Source organism: Macrosteles quadrilineatus, unplaced genomic scaffold, assembly GCF_028750875.1.
Source record: "Macrosteles quadrilineatus isolate MER2022 unplaced genomic scaffold, UCM_ALF_1.0 Scaffold_4__1_contigs__length_99947679, whole genome shotgun sequence".
NCBI classification, from domain to species: Eukaryota; Metazoa; Arthropoda; class Insecta; order Hemiptera; family Cicadellidae; genus Macrosteles; species Macrosteles quadrilineatus.
In genome coordinates, this window is record NW_026542597.1 from 78289135 (window position 1) to 78306070 (window position 16936).

At 33.1% G+C, this 16936-nt stretch overlaps 1 protein-coding gene across 1 annotated transcript in view; it reads right to left on the reverse strand.

The window, feature by feature from the left end:
• LOC128993491 (5'-AMP-activated protein kinase subunit gamma-2-like) overlaps positions 1-13179 on the reverse strand; it is a 326963-nt gene extending 313784 nt beyond the window's left edge. The window contains exon 1 of the mRNA XM_054417433.1: positions 12893-13179. The gene's annotated coding sequence lies outside the window, so the exon portion shown is untranslated. The remainder of the gene's footprint in view (positions 1-12892) is intronic.
• Positions 13180-16936: the final 3757 nt, after the last annotated feature.

Here is a 16936-nt window from a genome sequence, read left to right on the forward strand (position 1 = left end):
TCACCTTAAAGAATTACCGTGAATGTTTAAGAGAGTGCCTACAAACCAAGGAGAGTCAGAAAAAAATCATATATTTGCATAGTGCCGTAGGTCAAAAAGCCCGAAACACTTTTGGTAGCAGAAGATAAGTTGTGATGAATATAAACTTCATTTCAATGTGATTGCGGAAAATTCGTTATTTTGCGCAATGTATGCAATGTCAACGCCGCGCCGATTGTTTTTAAACTTTCAAGAAGAACTTTTTGCTAATAAAAAGTTAACGTTAATAATAATTATAAACTAACTAGCATTAACTTACTGTTAGCAGAACATTAAAAAAATTGGTTTCCGACTCAAGAATGAATCTAAACCAAGGTTTTGCTGAAGATTTTTGTTAAAGGCGACATTTGAAAAATAAGGCAGACATTTCAATAGCTTTACTCTGGTATCTAGCCAACACCTCAGACAAGGTAAGAGTTGACCTAGATAAGAAAGGAAGGGGAGTAAATGTTAATTTAAAGAAAGCTCAAATAGTCTGTCATTACACATAACGCTAGTAAGTTCACTTATTAATAATTGTTCAAAGCCTCGAACCATAGATTAAATGAGTAGGCATGTCTACTTTAATCTATGCTCAAACTTTTGTATGGTCGCCATTTTAATGAAAAGTATTAAGTATTAATAATTATTCTTATTCAATCGTAAGCAAATCATTTGCGTCAAAAAATGTAATTCCAATAAATGCATAGATATATAATAACAACACGTGTTGTTACTGTATTATATATCTATGAATAAATGTCAAGTCTGTTTATGTGACATAAAGGCATATTTTATGTATATGCTGGATTTGAACAATATCCACACGTAAAAGACCTTAAAAATAATTGGGTAAAAATTGAAATTAAACTTTTCGTGTGGAGATTTAACATGGGGCCAAAAATACTGGGCCGATTTACACGCGGGTTGTACCAAAAGAAAGGTTAGCGGTCCTATATGTGTAGGTTTTATTTGTATTTTGAGAATATTCATAATTGGATCAAAAATGGAAATTCAATTTTTCTCATGGCGCTCATTTTATACAGGCATGTTTCTTAAAGCATTTTTTTCTCAGCTCATGTGTATCGCAGGGAAAATCTACGTAAACTGTCGGAATGATATTTTCCTGTAGATGAGCAGAATCCCTTTATAAATTAAAATAGGCTCAAAAATAAGCACAAAAAATGAATTTAAAATTTAAAAAAAAATTAACATTAGTCTTAAGGGTTGCCGTGTTGTTTGATGTTTGGTTTCTAATAAATAGTACTGGATAAAATAATAACTTAATAGATTTATGATGAGCTAAGTCCAGTTTCAAAACGTATTAAATATTTGAACTTTCCTCGGGATTGAACGAGCAACATATTGAAAAAATATATAAAAATTGGCGAGCTATCCACTTAAATTTCCAGGGATTTGTTAGTCAGTTACCCAAAGCCAAGTTACCTACAGTTACCAAAGCTACCCTAAGCTACACAAACCTTCAAACAAAACAATCAAGATATAATATGTTTCGTTTTCAATTCAAACAGAAATATTTTTCCAACAACAACAACCTTGACTTAAGCAACAACCACGTGAAATATGAAACTTTGTGGCAGGAGAATGGCGACTTATCTGGCATTCTCATTTAAATGACAAGACCAGCGGCTAAGTCGGATCAGGGGGTGGTGGGGGGGGGAAATAATCCACCATCTCTTGAGGGCTTCTCATCCCCCTCTCACTGGCAGTTTTCATCTCACTCCCACTTCAGAACGCACCCTAAATATTTTATCAGTTTTGCGGCATCGTGAGGATAACATCAAATATTACGTCGCGTGATTCTCAAACTGTGCGATTCGTTAGGATTATTAAAAATTGCTGCTTGCGAAGTGACCAAGCACATAACCAAACGAATATGTCTAGACCTAGATGTTCGTTACCTAATCAAAAGATATAATTTTCCCATCTTCATGGTTGAGAATGTATTCTAAAACAAGCAGTCATAAAGGAGTAAAAAGTTACAATGATTTTATACATGTGACCAAACGTCTAAAATGTAAAATAGGTTTTTGTACCGTTTCATATGAGTTTTGTTAAGAGACAAGAATCGAAACGCAAATAGTATCGGATAAAATAGGTTGATATGGCAAATTAAGAAACATTTTATCCATTGTGAGATTTTCCACTACATAACTGTTTTGAGTTTTGTTGTTTTGAAAATATATTGAATTTTTGGCACAAGACATTTATTGTTCAATAAATTAGGCTAAAAATCGAAGGTAAAAACTTGCTAAACAGAATAAGGGTATAGAGATTTAAGTTGGTGGGGTGGTTAATGACAAGTGAGAAAACACTTGCAAATTTGTCTGTCCAAATCTTTGTGTCATATTATTTAATTAAGTTTTATCAATCAATAAAAAAAACTAATACTCCCATTTAGATAATTAAAATAAAAACAAAGCATTATGATTAAAATATTATTCAACAACTTTCAATTTGGTGCCGTAGTGATGACGTCTGTTTTGAAATGTGTTTACATTGTTATATCGTCGGAGTGGTTGAGGTTGAGATAGTAAAGTTATACTCGTAAGTGCGTACGATGGTTCAACAAATACTCGAGTTATGATTGGCTTGGCTAACTTGAGTTGTAAACAAAGCTGTAAATTTATAAACGACATGAATGTCTGAACATCGACTTTTTCGAGGTACACTAACTTTTATTAGGCCAAGCAAGCTGTAACAGTTTACTTATTCTCCATAACAACATGGGAATATTATTTACGATTTATTTTAACTTTCTAGAACCATTAAGTGCAAGAAAACACTTCAATATACTAACTTGTTTGTTTTTAAGCTGTACTAAATGGTTTGGAAAGAAAATTCCAAAATTTAATGTTTTTGGGGTCAAAAATTGAAAAATCCTGTTTTTACCCCCACAAAACCACCCCCGTTCCCATAGTCCGACCATTCTGGTTCGCGAACACGTTTGAATAAATGTAGGTTTCAACGTTTGTACCAAATTTAATCGAAATCTGATAACTTTTGCACGAGTTATGTTTGCAGGATACACATATTGAATTTTAACTAAGGGTGTTTTTAGTCTCTGGGAACCTCAAAACGAAAAAATTAAATCGGTAGCGGGTCTAGGACTTACCATGAGACCTACAATAGCTTATTCCTTACATGGGAAATTCCCTAATAAAATCGTAAAACAAATATACTGATTGAATAGATAGGGTATATAGTCTGGATAAAGTTGGCAAATTTTTGGAGTGATAAGCAATAAAAACCGTGCCAAAAGAAAGTACCGCAACCTTCAGTTCACGCGCACAGCCAATGTTTCTAACATGTAGCTGTTGTTAGCACATGTTTGTTCGTTGCTATTTTCGTCCTCAAACATAATTAGTGGCTTAGCACCGAGCTCCTTTTGTCACTTAGGATTTCGCTGACAAAAATAAGTACATCATAAACCGTGCGTTGGCATCAAAAGAGTAATTTGATATATAGGTCAAAAATGTTTATGATTTAGGGTTTTTGTTTTTTAATAGGGCTCAAAAAAGTGCTGATCCAAAATTTTTAAAACACAGTAGGTACAGTAAAACCAAAACGTTTTAGGTTTTTACTATAAATTAACCATTTTTATCCATTAGTTTGCAATGTGCGACAGGTTTTTAAATTGGTTTCCAAATTGTAATAATAAAATGGAAAAAACATTCTGTTTAATTCTTCGACAAACAATTTCTTTACGAACGATCATAGCATAACCTATTTTCAAATTAAATTAAGAGACTTGCTATAATTTGCCAGAAAGGTGTGTATTAAGAAGTTAGAGAATTAAGAAATTGTATTTTTTTAGGCCTAAATTTAATTCCTGACACGGATTTTAACCACTTCATAACATCGACATAAAAATTTCTTGAAATAGAGAACAATGAGATTTGAACAGTACAAAATTGTTTGCTTATCATTCAACCTAAATCTTGATTAGTCTATCGCAGTTTTAATTTCTTTTGTAAAAATATAATTTGTAAACCTGTAATATTTTTAACCGATTTGAAGGGAAACTTTACTGGATCTAGAAATTGTAGTCAAACATTGTGTTTTAGGCCTAAACTTAAAATTTTTTGTAATATTTTTATTTGAAAGGCTGGTTTTTAAAATTACACATTTAAATTGACAATCGTGTGTTTTAATTGTCTTGTTTTTTTCTTATGAGGAATGAAAATGTGTTTAGTTCTTATCTTGTGTTGAAATAAATTAGCCATGTATTTTGTCACTGGCAATATATTTATGGTTGTCATCGTCGGTGGTATAACTTGTTTAGTGATGTTACAGACATATCAGTATATCTAGTATCGGTGAGGTCATTAACGGATCTGAATCATTTGCGAAATAAATCTTTCAAAACATCTTGAAAATTAAAATATATTTTATGTGCCAAGTAAGTAACATATTACAGCCACAATATATTTAGTACTATTATTTCAGCCAATGGCCAACCAGTTATAGGCAGTATATATTGATGTTGAGTTTGTATTTCCTTATCACAGTTCAGTACAAGACCCTTGCTTATTGAATGACCCATTAATTTAGTGAACAGTTGTCAACATCAACCAATCGTATTCAACATCATTTTTTACATCATACCAAATCATTCAACAAGTTTATTTTCATGCACAGAATCATATATTGAAATCTATTGGATTTTTAACAATTACTTTGCTCAATTATTAACGGTAAGAAATTTACAAGGACCTCCGTATAGTGATGTGGGGCGGGTAAATACCCAGTGGTTAGGTAAATATAAATTGGGTATTTACCCCAGGCCCGGGTAAATAGCCAAAAACTGGGTAGCCTAACTTATTTATAATTTTTATTAAAGTTAGATAAGATTGAGATGTTTTTTGCAATTTAATTATTACCCTGTAAGGATAGTAAAATGATGATAAAATGTGTTAAACGAAATTTCATATGGTCACTACTAGCATTTTACTTCTGGGTATAATCGCCATATAAATACCCAGGTCTGAGCATAAGAAGCATAATCGGCATGTATACCCTGGTCGCATGGTTGCACTGGTCCTGACTACTTATGATTTTTTTTATTTCTATGATACTGTAGATAGATGAATTTATTTTATTGAAAGTGATGAAAAATAATATTTAAAGTCATAATTTATTTAGAAAGACAGGAAAATTTAACCCAGTAGCCTAAACAACTTAAGAAAATAATTAAAATTCAATCTGTAGGATGGCAGGATTTAATAATATTTTTGTTCTAGATCTTTTGTTGGTATCAATGGTATAAAAATAAATAAATAATAATTTTATAAACTTGTGAAACAAAACATTTGACTCTATAGCACAATAAATCTTTCAACAATTTCTGGAAATTTTTAAATTAAAATAATTTTGTTTATTGGTTTTAAATTTATAAAATTATAAAAATTGAACTAGCCACAGCCTTTTTTAATATACTATTTTTTAGTAAGTTAAATTTAACTGATGTTACTCGATTTAAGACAGGAAACCCCATGCTTATTTAGAAACTTTAGCCTATGTATTATAAAAAAAATGCTAAATCGTTAAATAAAAGGTACTAGCAAAGCTTCAAGTTACTGTAAAAGGTGTTATAGACTATCATAATTTATCATGTAATGATAACAATAACATATTTAGGGGTAAATATAAATAAATTTTAATCGATTTCATAAATACCCAAAATACTCGGGTATTTATGGATTTGGGGTATTTACCCCGAGTTTTAAATACCTGGGTATTTTACATCACTACCTCCGTAGCAAAATTTACCCCCAATGGTTTTTACCATTAGCATAAAAGTTCCAATACCATCTGTAATACAGGAAGTATATTTTAATTATTTTATAATTCATTTTTAATTTAAGGTTTCCAACAATTATAATTTTTTAAGATTGACATTAAATTCAGAACCAATTTGTTTTTTAGGACTCACTAAAAGTTACCCTGAGAGGAACTATGAATAGCCAAAACCAACATGAGTAAAATCTGGTAAAATACTTCAACAGGTTACTTAAGCCTCAGCAGTATTAGGGATATAGATTATCTTTATAACTTTTGAATAACTTAGTTGAATCTAACCATTATTACTAAAGATACTGCAGAATACTAAATTGCGGTTTGATAATGACCATGTAAAAATATTAAAGGAGATTGTACATGCACACTTAAAATTGACTTGTGATAAAAACAATGGAGGTCAAACACTTAATGCACAAAAAACCTTCCCTTTTCATTTTTTGTTAATATGCATCAAATACAGATGAATGCAAATCACCCCCAAAAAAATATAAACCCCTAATGTAGTAATTAAATTCTTGATGACAGCAACTAGTTGAATTTAAGTCTTGTAATTCTAGTGTAATGAAATTGCAGACAAAAAACAAACATCTCATTTTTACAAACTCAAAGTAAGTATGGATTTGTCTGATTCTGTCAAACTAAAAAAAAACTCATTAATAAGCATTTTTTCCTGACCAACCATCCAATCAGCTGACTTAACTTAGCCATCTTTTACTTGTTTATCTTTGACAGCTGCATACTCTGTTATCTAGCTTACTTCAAAAATCAGTAATGTCAATCAGCTGTTTGCTTGAGAGTCTTATTGGGTTATCAGGTGACATTTTTACCTCCACAAGTATAGAACGTGGTTTTTTTTTAAAAGTTATGTAAATATTATGAATGAACATGTATAGAGTCAGTGATTACTAAATGATCTGTGTACTTGAAGCTCTGTGAGATGCACCTGTGGATCTTGTATAGGTCGGCCGCTTAGAAAACGACCTCCTCCAGCATTGGTTTAGCATTAGCGCGCAGGTCGTTTTCTAAGCGGCCGAACTATAGTGAACAAACACACAGCATTGCAAACTGACACATACTTTTGTCTTGCTCAACCAAACTTACAAGTGCATTTCTTTGGATGAAAAGCCTTTCTTAACACATATGCAAACTTAATAAAAGCGCAAAAACTGGATTTGGAAACATGATTGTTATAGTAAACGAATGGAACATATGAAAGGATAAAATCTGTGTACCTAGACAATTTAAATATTTTTATTTTATTGCTTTGTGGTAACCTACTTGTTATTATTTGAGTCCAAAAGTTTTTAAAACTTTTGAATAGATGTGGGAGAGGTTAGTTGGTTTGGGATATACCTAGACAATTTAAATATTTTTATTTTATTGCTTTGTGGTAACCTACTTAATATTATTTAAGTCCAAAAGTTTATAAAACTTTTGAATAGATGTGGGAGAGGTTAGTTGGTTTGGGATAGAAAGTATTATTAAAAGTGAATTCAAAACTAAGTTATTAGATTTCATCACTATGAGAATTATGAATTTGTCAGTTAGACCTAGGCTATAGGGTTCGGACTTCAAAAACATGTGAACAAAACTGAAGATACAGTACAGTAGGCCTATAATTGTTGTTAGGGACCTACCTACTTGTACATAAATTCTAAATTTTATAAAAATCCTAAATATACAGTAGACTCCCACTCATCCGGACTCATCGGGACTGAGGCCAATCCGAATAACGGGTTTTCTGGTTAAACCGACGTCCCCAAAAACTCGTTAAAACGGACCGTTTACTGTGATATCTATACTATTATAAAAAAGAGGTGGTTGCTGTATGTATGGGAGAAGTAAACGCGAAAAATACTGGTTCGATTGGGCTGAAATTTGGCATGATGATAGCTCACATTCCCGATTAACATATAGGCATATTCTTATTTCAAAAATCCTTTCGGGCTCCGCCCCAGTGGCTCTGGAGTTTCCCATCCCATGTTAACCTTATGAGAAATGAAATTATTGAATCTTAACAGCTGTTTCAATTAAACAAGTTGGTTCTGTTCTGTGATGTTCAATAGCATTAAAGTTACAAGGATTACCAACAGGGTGCAGCACTAGCACTATTATTTCTTTTACATTTATGACAACAGCTAATTTGCAACCAAAAGGTGAGTGAGCGTAGCGAACGAACTTCAACCTGGAGGCGAGTGAGCGTAGCGAACGAGCTAACCTGAAGGCAAGTGAGCGTAGCGAACGAGCTAACCTGAAGGAAAGTGAGCGCAGCGAACGAGCTCCAACCTAAAGGTGAGTGAGCGTAGCGAACGAACTTCAACCAGGACGTGATTGAGCCATGCAAACGAGATCATTTTGAAAATTAAGAAGTTAAACGGGGCAAAGCCCGCGGGTTACAGCTAGTTTGAAATAAATTTAGGAGAGCATTGTATTTAGACACATGCACTGGTCTCAAATCTTTCCCACGAGAACAGTCGTTTCAGTACCGTCCACTTCCTGCCGATCTAGTCCGGTTAAACCAATGTGCTGATAAAAATTGTCCGGTTAAAGAGATGTCATTTCTGCCGATTATAATCCGGTTAAACCGATGTCCGGTTAAAAGGTGTCCGGATAAGAGAGAATCTACTGTACTGACAACTTTTATTAGGCTACCTATATGCAGAACCTTACATCAGCACACTTTATATTATTTCAACCCCACCTACCATTTTAACCACTCTCTTAGATACAGGAAGCATTAAAATCAAGCCAATATGTCGCTAAATGGTACATCAGGAAGAAAAAACCGAGTCTCTTTCAGAACAGGGTCGCCACTATTTCAAATTTCCCTACACGATTAAATTGTTTGAGTTTTGTGATTATTTCTGTTCAGTCAATAAAAATTGTGTGAGTCAAACTTTAGACTAAAATAACCTACCCTAACTTAAACTGTGGGGTTTTCACAGCTTCAACAGTGGCAGCCCTTTTGAAAAAAACCCTATATTTGTTTGGCTATTTAAAAATTTAATATTTGTAAATTAAGTTTGATTAAAAGATGTTGCTTAATAAAAGATATTCAAACAATACAAAATATAATCATTGGAAAATTGATCAAAATATCACATAGGCCCTACTCTTATAAAAACTCATTAATGATCACAGAATAAAACATGAGTGGCACATAATTACGTAAATTTAATCGATACAGCACTCATTATGAAATTAGACGCTGAAAGCGACTTGTTTTTAATGAGCTTGCTTGAGGCAACATTCCTTTATAAGGTGAGGTAAGGGTTTATTGCAAACATTACTTTGACCTAAATCTCCAACTGTTAGCATACTGATACATCTACGTTAGGGCATTGCAATTGTTCTAGACACTAATAAATATGTTACCGGCGTCTAGGAATGGTACAATATAAGAAATTGTTTTTAAATATACATAAAACAGATAACAAGTCAAACACATCCACCATGTATCTATTTAACTTACAAAAAGGGTTTTCCCTGGTACATCCCTTTTCCAACCGTACAGTAGTGCTACTTAACCAATTTTTACAATTGGTGTGTCTAGCTTAAATGATCTGGCGGAATGACGAGTGGTAGGCTAACTAAATTATTTGTTTCATTTAGAGCTTCGCTCCCCTAAAGTGGTTTTGGTAGAGATTGCTTAAAAGATTCAGTGGTTCTGACCAATCTTCTTTTATAACGGTTTAAATGTGAATCTATATTATTAAGACGCAACATGAAACTATTGTGAACAATAAGGTTTTTTTTAGATTTGACCCCACATATTATAATACGGTACCAAAATGTTCGTCTAGGTGTGTAGATTTGCAAACTGACCTTACATTTTTGAAAAAGTCTCTCGGACTCTGTGCCAGTGGCTTTCAATGCTCCCATGTTATCCTTATGAAGAACATATTTGTTTACATTATGATCAGCTGGATAATTTAATTGCTGTTAATATTTTAGTTGCGATTTAAGGAAACATGTGGCTAAAAATATTTACTGACTTGGTTGAAATGAAATATTTACTATTTGAATTTGGGTTGGTGTAAATATAACAACGGAATTCTAAAAAAAAAAAAATTATAAACACTTTGCTGCATTTCTTAAACAATGATTTAAAGAGCCGATTTGCAAACTATGGAAACATGGGAAAGTCATAGAACAACCACCAAGTAGAAGAAATAGAAATAATGTAAACAAAATTAATAATCGTTATTATGGACAACCTAATGCGGCTATGAGTGGGAAACATTTGTAGAAGACACTAAAAAACAAGATCAGCTTTTGAAAAATTATAAGATATTTCCAAGATATGTTGATTGTATCAAACTGTTAAAATGTACCTACATCGTTACGAGTATTTCCATAATCTTTGAGTCGATACTTTAAAAGTAATCGGAAATTATGACTTTTTTAAATAACGCCTGTAATACTTCGCAATTGCTCGAATTCGAACAACAGGTACATTAGTTTTAATTTAATACCCGATCACTCAATTGAATATTTAACCACAGTCAGATTGTAAACAAGGGACAGCATATTTTACATTTTATAACAACATTTTACATAACATGGGCCTAATATTTTATAAAAATTAGCTTTACATAGGCTACTTTTTCATAATTGTAACCTGATTGAGGTAAATAAAACAATCTTTATTGTGTAGATCTAAAAGCAACAAATTCAATTTACTGTAGTTATTAGTAAGTTTGATTCACCTAATTAACTGTATCAAACATAATTTTTTTTAAAGTAAAAAGCTTTACAACTCTTTACCAAAGAAAGTACTGGAGAACAACCCAGAAGGAAGAAGACCCCTTGGTGGACCGAAACTGAGATGGTGGGACCAAGTAGAAAGGACATGAGAAAACTGGGAAGAAAGGAGGACGCAAGACGCAGAGGTGTATGGAGGCAGTGTGTTGGGAAAGCCAGTACCATTTAGGGTACCAGTGGCCACAGCAGTAAGGCTATTGCATTGTTCGTTTTGCCTCAAAATCGAACCCTATTACAATTTGCTCACGGTCCACCTTGACTGCAAGTACTTAAAAGTTTAGCTAATACTTTTTTTGAAAAGAGGACACAATACCAAGTAAGCTAATTTGCTTATCAAACAAAAATACTGTTAGTCTACCTTGAGATAGGCTCCAACTAAATTTAGAGATATCTTAATTGGATTTAACAATAATGGTAGGCTTCTAGGTTTAACCTACTACTAGGATACGGTATACAGTTGAACCTCTATAAGACGAATTTCAAGGGGTACGGGAAAAATTCGTACTATAGAGGTATTCTTAATAAAGAGGGTCGTTTTTATCGAGGTCTAATGCTGCTGTTATTCTTCTTATAGAGGTTTCTCCTCGCTCCAAGGTTTCTCCAAACAATGACTGAGGAAGGAGGTGGGATGGGTGGGGGTTTCATGTTGAGACAAGCTTCTATTTGTTTTGAAAACTACGTACTATGGAGTTTACGATTATGATAAATTCGTCTTATAGAGGTCACGTTCGTCTTGTAGAAGTTTTGTGCTAAGAATATTCGTTGAATAGAGGTTAATCAGTCCTAGCCCATGTCACAAACAAATTCGTCTTATGGAGGTTTTTAACTTAATTACTACGTTGTATAGAGGTGTTTTTAGCATTGACCTATATGAAAGTGTCAAAAAAGATTCAAAAGCTTTATTTGCCATTCAATACAAAATGTACAATAGGCATTGTCTCATACATTAATAACTTAACTGCTAAAAGAAATAAATAAAATCAATAATATGTCAAGGGGATTAAAAAAAAATCGTCTTATCGAGGAATTCGTTTTATCGAGGTTCGTACAAACGAGGTTCAACTGTACAAAGAAAGTGAAAATTTGTTTAAACAAAATGTTATTTGTGCTTTTAAAGGAATGAAATGGCCAATTACTAATATTGTGTGATATAGTCCCTGTGAAGCAGTATTGTGATAATCCTAGGCCTACATTTCGTAGTCTTGACTCGCCTTTCACTGGTACCGCATCAAGCAATATTAGTACTTGACTGGGTTGTTTTGGGTTTGTAATGTTGTTTGCATGGTGTTTGTTGTGTATATGAGTTCCTGTGTTATAATTGTTTATTCTGTGTTTTGTCTGACAATCATAACTATTTTGACTTTGAGGGATAAATGGATAAAGAGGCCTGATGATATTGATACAAAAAAGCTAGGGCTTATACTTAACTTAGTCTTTTAACTAGCCTACCTAATAAATTATTGTTTCACTTCTGCACAGGTACATTAATTAAACCTCAATTTAACAACACGACTAGAGGCTAATTTTGATATTAATCTGATAAGCTAAGCTAATCATGTAAAATTTTAATGACGTAGGAATTTTTATTTTTTTCTCTTGGTAGGCCTATTAAATCTTTGCAATTGTTTTTATATGCAACTCTAACTTACCGTAACCTAACTTTAACTTAGGCTTTTGAAACTCATCCCTTTCTAAAACCTCCCTTCAATATCGTTAAATTAGTTGATTTAGAAGTCGTAAAATCAACACGACCTCCTGTTGCACTGGTCCAGTGACAGGAAAATCGTAGATAGCGTAAGTGTATCGTATGTTATTTTAAGTAGGCCTAATTAAGCTACCGGTATCTATTGTAAGTTATATTGTACAGTATCCACATTTTGTAAGCTGAATCATAAGCAGTCCTAATTCAATCTACAAACAGTTAATATTATAGCCTATGTTGACAAAAAAATTAGGCCTAAAAAAATAGGAAGTAACAGAAACATCAAGTTTTCTTAACCTGCTGTAAACTTAACTTTATTTTTTACGACAGGTTCCTAAGAGGTTGAAGTTTTGCCAAATTAAAGATTATAGACCCCACCATGGATTTAGCTGAAATCACAATGATAACAAGACTGTTCCAAAATTATCGTTTGCCAGCTTTAGGTATAACTTATCTTGTGCAGTAGCATAGGGTACCATCAGCCATAACTTGAGCTTGTGGTTCTAAATTTAAATACAGTGCATTCAAGATACAAGACTGTAAATTGGATGTATTAAATTTAAAAAAAGTAAAATTTTACGGTACCTTTTTTGTGAGATCCTTTACAAAATGTAAATAATTAATTATCAGTCTTAGATCTCAGGGATCTAGAAAATGGATCAGCTGCTGATGAAGAACATAACCTTTATGTCTACTTTATTGATGTCCCTTAAATGCATCATAATCACTCCCACGAATAACATACGAACTAATGTGAAAATATACACTAAAATTAGATAAACACGCACTAAAACACTGTTTTAATAACACTGCTTTACTGAAAAAATTACCGACATTTGGCAAAAGTTTGTTGCCCCGATATCCGAGTTCAGTTCGTCCGCAAAGACAGTTGCTGCGACTACAGCACTGCCTGTCGGCAATTAAGGTAAACATAAAAGTTTCCTTTGTTCATGCAGCTCTTCTCTTTTATAGAGTGCAGCACTAAACGACTAATGGACCGATCGACGAACCAAAAGCACAGTGCCTAAGCAACTTCATGGTACGGTAGGTGACAAAAGCACATTTTCTGACGTCATCAAAGCGTTGTAATACATATATTAGAAAATATAAAATATGTGTTTTAAGTCAATTGTTCTTGTCAAATCATGTTTTCGATATACAGTAATACTGCATGAACATTATTTAGTTATTGTTATGTTAAAATCTAATTATCACATTTCAGCCATTGACTTTGGATACTAAAGTGCAAACATAAATGCAAGAAATCTTTTCTCATCCTAAATTGTATGCTTGTTTTGATGTGCGTTTCATTTCCGGCCCAACGATGTAAAGTTGGCCCGGCCACGCTTCAACGAGTTGATGTCACCGAGATATTTCCAGGGTAAATTTTAGTTAACACTAACATATAAAACCAGAGTAGTATGGTAAACGTATCAGATGTGAAGCAATGTTTTACAAATGGCTCGTTCTTCGTTTGGTAGTAATAGCATAGATTTTAGCTAATTTCCCTATAGGGAAGTAGCTATTGCCGTAGGTGGCACGGTAAGACCTGGACACGGGACGAATATACTTTTTCATTTTTATGTCTCTGGAGGCCAAAATTTGTCCCAGTTTTTATGAAATTTGGCTTGAAGATGTAAGGTGGAATAAACCAAAAGAGTTTGCAAACCAGCATGATCGGACCATGGGAACAGGGCTTTATGGGGGGGGGAGGGTTTATGGGGTAAAAATTGGCTTTTCTCATTTTTGCCCTTAAAACACGAGATTTCCCAATTTCTCTTCAAACCATTTAAAGATCTTAAAAAAATAGTTTAGTATACAAAATTGCTTTGGGTGGTTACGTAGAAAATCCAAAAAATTTTAAATTTTATATTGTTATTTTTATGGAGAATAAGTTAACTGTTGTGGTTTGCTTATTTCTAGATATATGTTGATCAAACCTGGCAAATTTCTTTATTTTATATTAAAATATTAATATTTTGCAAAAAAACACACTTTATTGCCCCCCCTGCAGCAAACCTAGGTATTAGTAAAACCTAATGCTATTTAAATCAGGCAAATGGAAATTCACTTAGGCTGCAGGTTTGCTGCGACGGGGTATTTTGTCTTAGAACGCTAGGTACGAGCCCGGAATTGTTTTTCACATTATTTCAGGCTAAACTTGTCTAGACAGGGGTTGGCCGGTTGCGGCATTATCACTATGATAAAATACATTGATGATTAGGCGGGATTTGAACCCGGAAACGAAGTCCCGTGCTCTACCAATAGACCAGCTCGCTCCCCAATAGCATAGATTAAAGAGTAGACAAGGTAAAAGCATAGATAAAACATAGTCCTTTAGTAGATTTCCCATCCTTATGAAACAGCTGAAGCCAATTTTATCGTTAGTTCTGTCCGGTGCACTGGTGCACTGTAGAGGTCGTGTTGTATTTACAATTTATTTCTTGTTATTTCAGTCATTTAAACCAAATAAAACGATATAATCATAAACAATAACTCATTCTCTAGTTATACCCAAACAGTAAAGCACAAGTCATGAAATCAACTCTGAAATAATAGAAACAAAATCGTGTTGACACTAGCCAACGGTGTCACCGGACATGGTAGGCCTAATAGTTAGTTAAATTAGTAATTCTAATCCTCAATGGATAAAAATAATACGTCAACGCACTCTCAAGTGGTACTGGACATAATTAATATGGCTTAAATTGTCTGATCTATGGTAGAACTGTGAGAGAGTGCTTCATCAGACAGCACAGTTACATAGATACGCAGAAAAAGTATTAGCATGTATTAGCACAACTCCTACAGAGATGCTGCAAGCAATATCTTTTCCTGCTATACAAGTAAGTCGTGAGATTGCCGAGCCGCATTTGAAGGAAGAACTAAATCCCAGAGTAAGTCACGTCATGATTTTTTAATAAAACAAATGTTACAAATTTATCGATCAAGACAAAAATTGTCCTATGAATAGTTATAGTCTTTAACTGAAGGCATGTTACTTTATTAACTTAATTCGTACTGTTTTCGCTTCGTATTTTTTTGAGTTTATTTTATTTGTAAAAATTACGTACATTAATTTGAGAACTTAGGATCATGCCATAACTATATGACATGGCAAAGAAATAAAGTTCGTTTTAACATAGGCTAGATTAAAAAGTAGGCAGAGAAATAGATAGAAAACTAGATTAGACATAGATTAAAGTCTACTCTTTATGGTTTTACAAATCATAACTTCAACCAAGTTCTTTGGAAAGTAAACCGCTATAGGTATGAAGTTTTATTAATTTACTTGAGGTATACTTAGCTTTACTTTAGGTAATTAAAACTAGGTATAAAGTCGGCTTAAAGTTTTACCACTAACTTATTGGAATAGTCAACGGTTTTAACAGTCATCCATAAATTTAAGAAACACTCGAAGTCGCGTATTGTACGTAGCTAAGCCGATTTATTACAAAAGTGAATTTGATTCTTTTAATTTGATGTATGGTATTTTAGGTATGCAAGAAAAGTAGTCAATATTTAATTTCCATTAATTTAAAAAATGCAATGCTTAGTAATAAATATAATAAGTATATGACTAAGACAAACAGTCCACCTATGTTTTAACCTAACAAATATTTTGTACTCTATTATTTTTTTTATTTTTTCAAATATTCCCGCAAGAATTTTAGTGTGATGGCTATTGAGAAAAACTGGCTCCCTTAAGGGTCATGACATTAGTTTTGCTATTTGGCCACTTTGAACTGAACAACAGACTACGTATTGCTATAGTAAAAAATTAACAATTTATTATTAATAATTCGGGGAATAAAGATCTTGTAACTCCGTTGTACAGTCCAGACGCTGACGCACGGTTCATTCGTGAATCATGCTGTTTGGTGCATGTTTTTGCAAAAGACCAAAGTCTAACATTAGTGGGTTACTCACTCAGTTACCGTACATATTCATATTCTAAATGCTTTGTTCTTAAAAGTTCATGAGAGTTTAAGAATGGTTCCAAGAAACCAATCTAAATTTTCCTTCTGTATTGAAACCTTTTTACATATTCCATTTGGAAACCAAAAATAGGCTTAAAATATTGGTATTAAAAATTATTTTTTTATCGCTATAAATTAGGGGGGTGGCTAAGTCCAGTGGTTAGAGCGCGGGACTTTTGTCCTGGAGCCAAAGGGTTTAAATCCCCCCAATCACCAATCGTTTTTCTTTCTAGCGTCCGTAACCAACTACTGTAACACTTTATATACTTCCTATCCTAACTAGAAAAAAAACAAGGGTAACTGTATTATAGTGACCTTCCTTTACTAAAAGCATAGATAAAAGGAGTTTTCTTTTAATCTATGCTAAAAGCCTTAAGAAATAGTAATTATGATTACATCTAACATAAATAAATCAAATACCTATTTAGCAAGCCACTTTAGGATTTAGCTTTTAATAATGATCTTAAAACAACCAGTTGTCTTCCCTTTTTTGTTGTACCAAATTTCCAACACCAATGCGAAATATACTAGTTTGTGCGTGGACTGTACCACTGATTTTGGAATTAAATTGATAGTACCTTCTGCATATCATAATTTAGTCTTGTTTCAGTCATCAATTAAAGAAGTCTGGCAGATAGCCAACAATTAA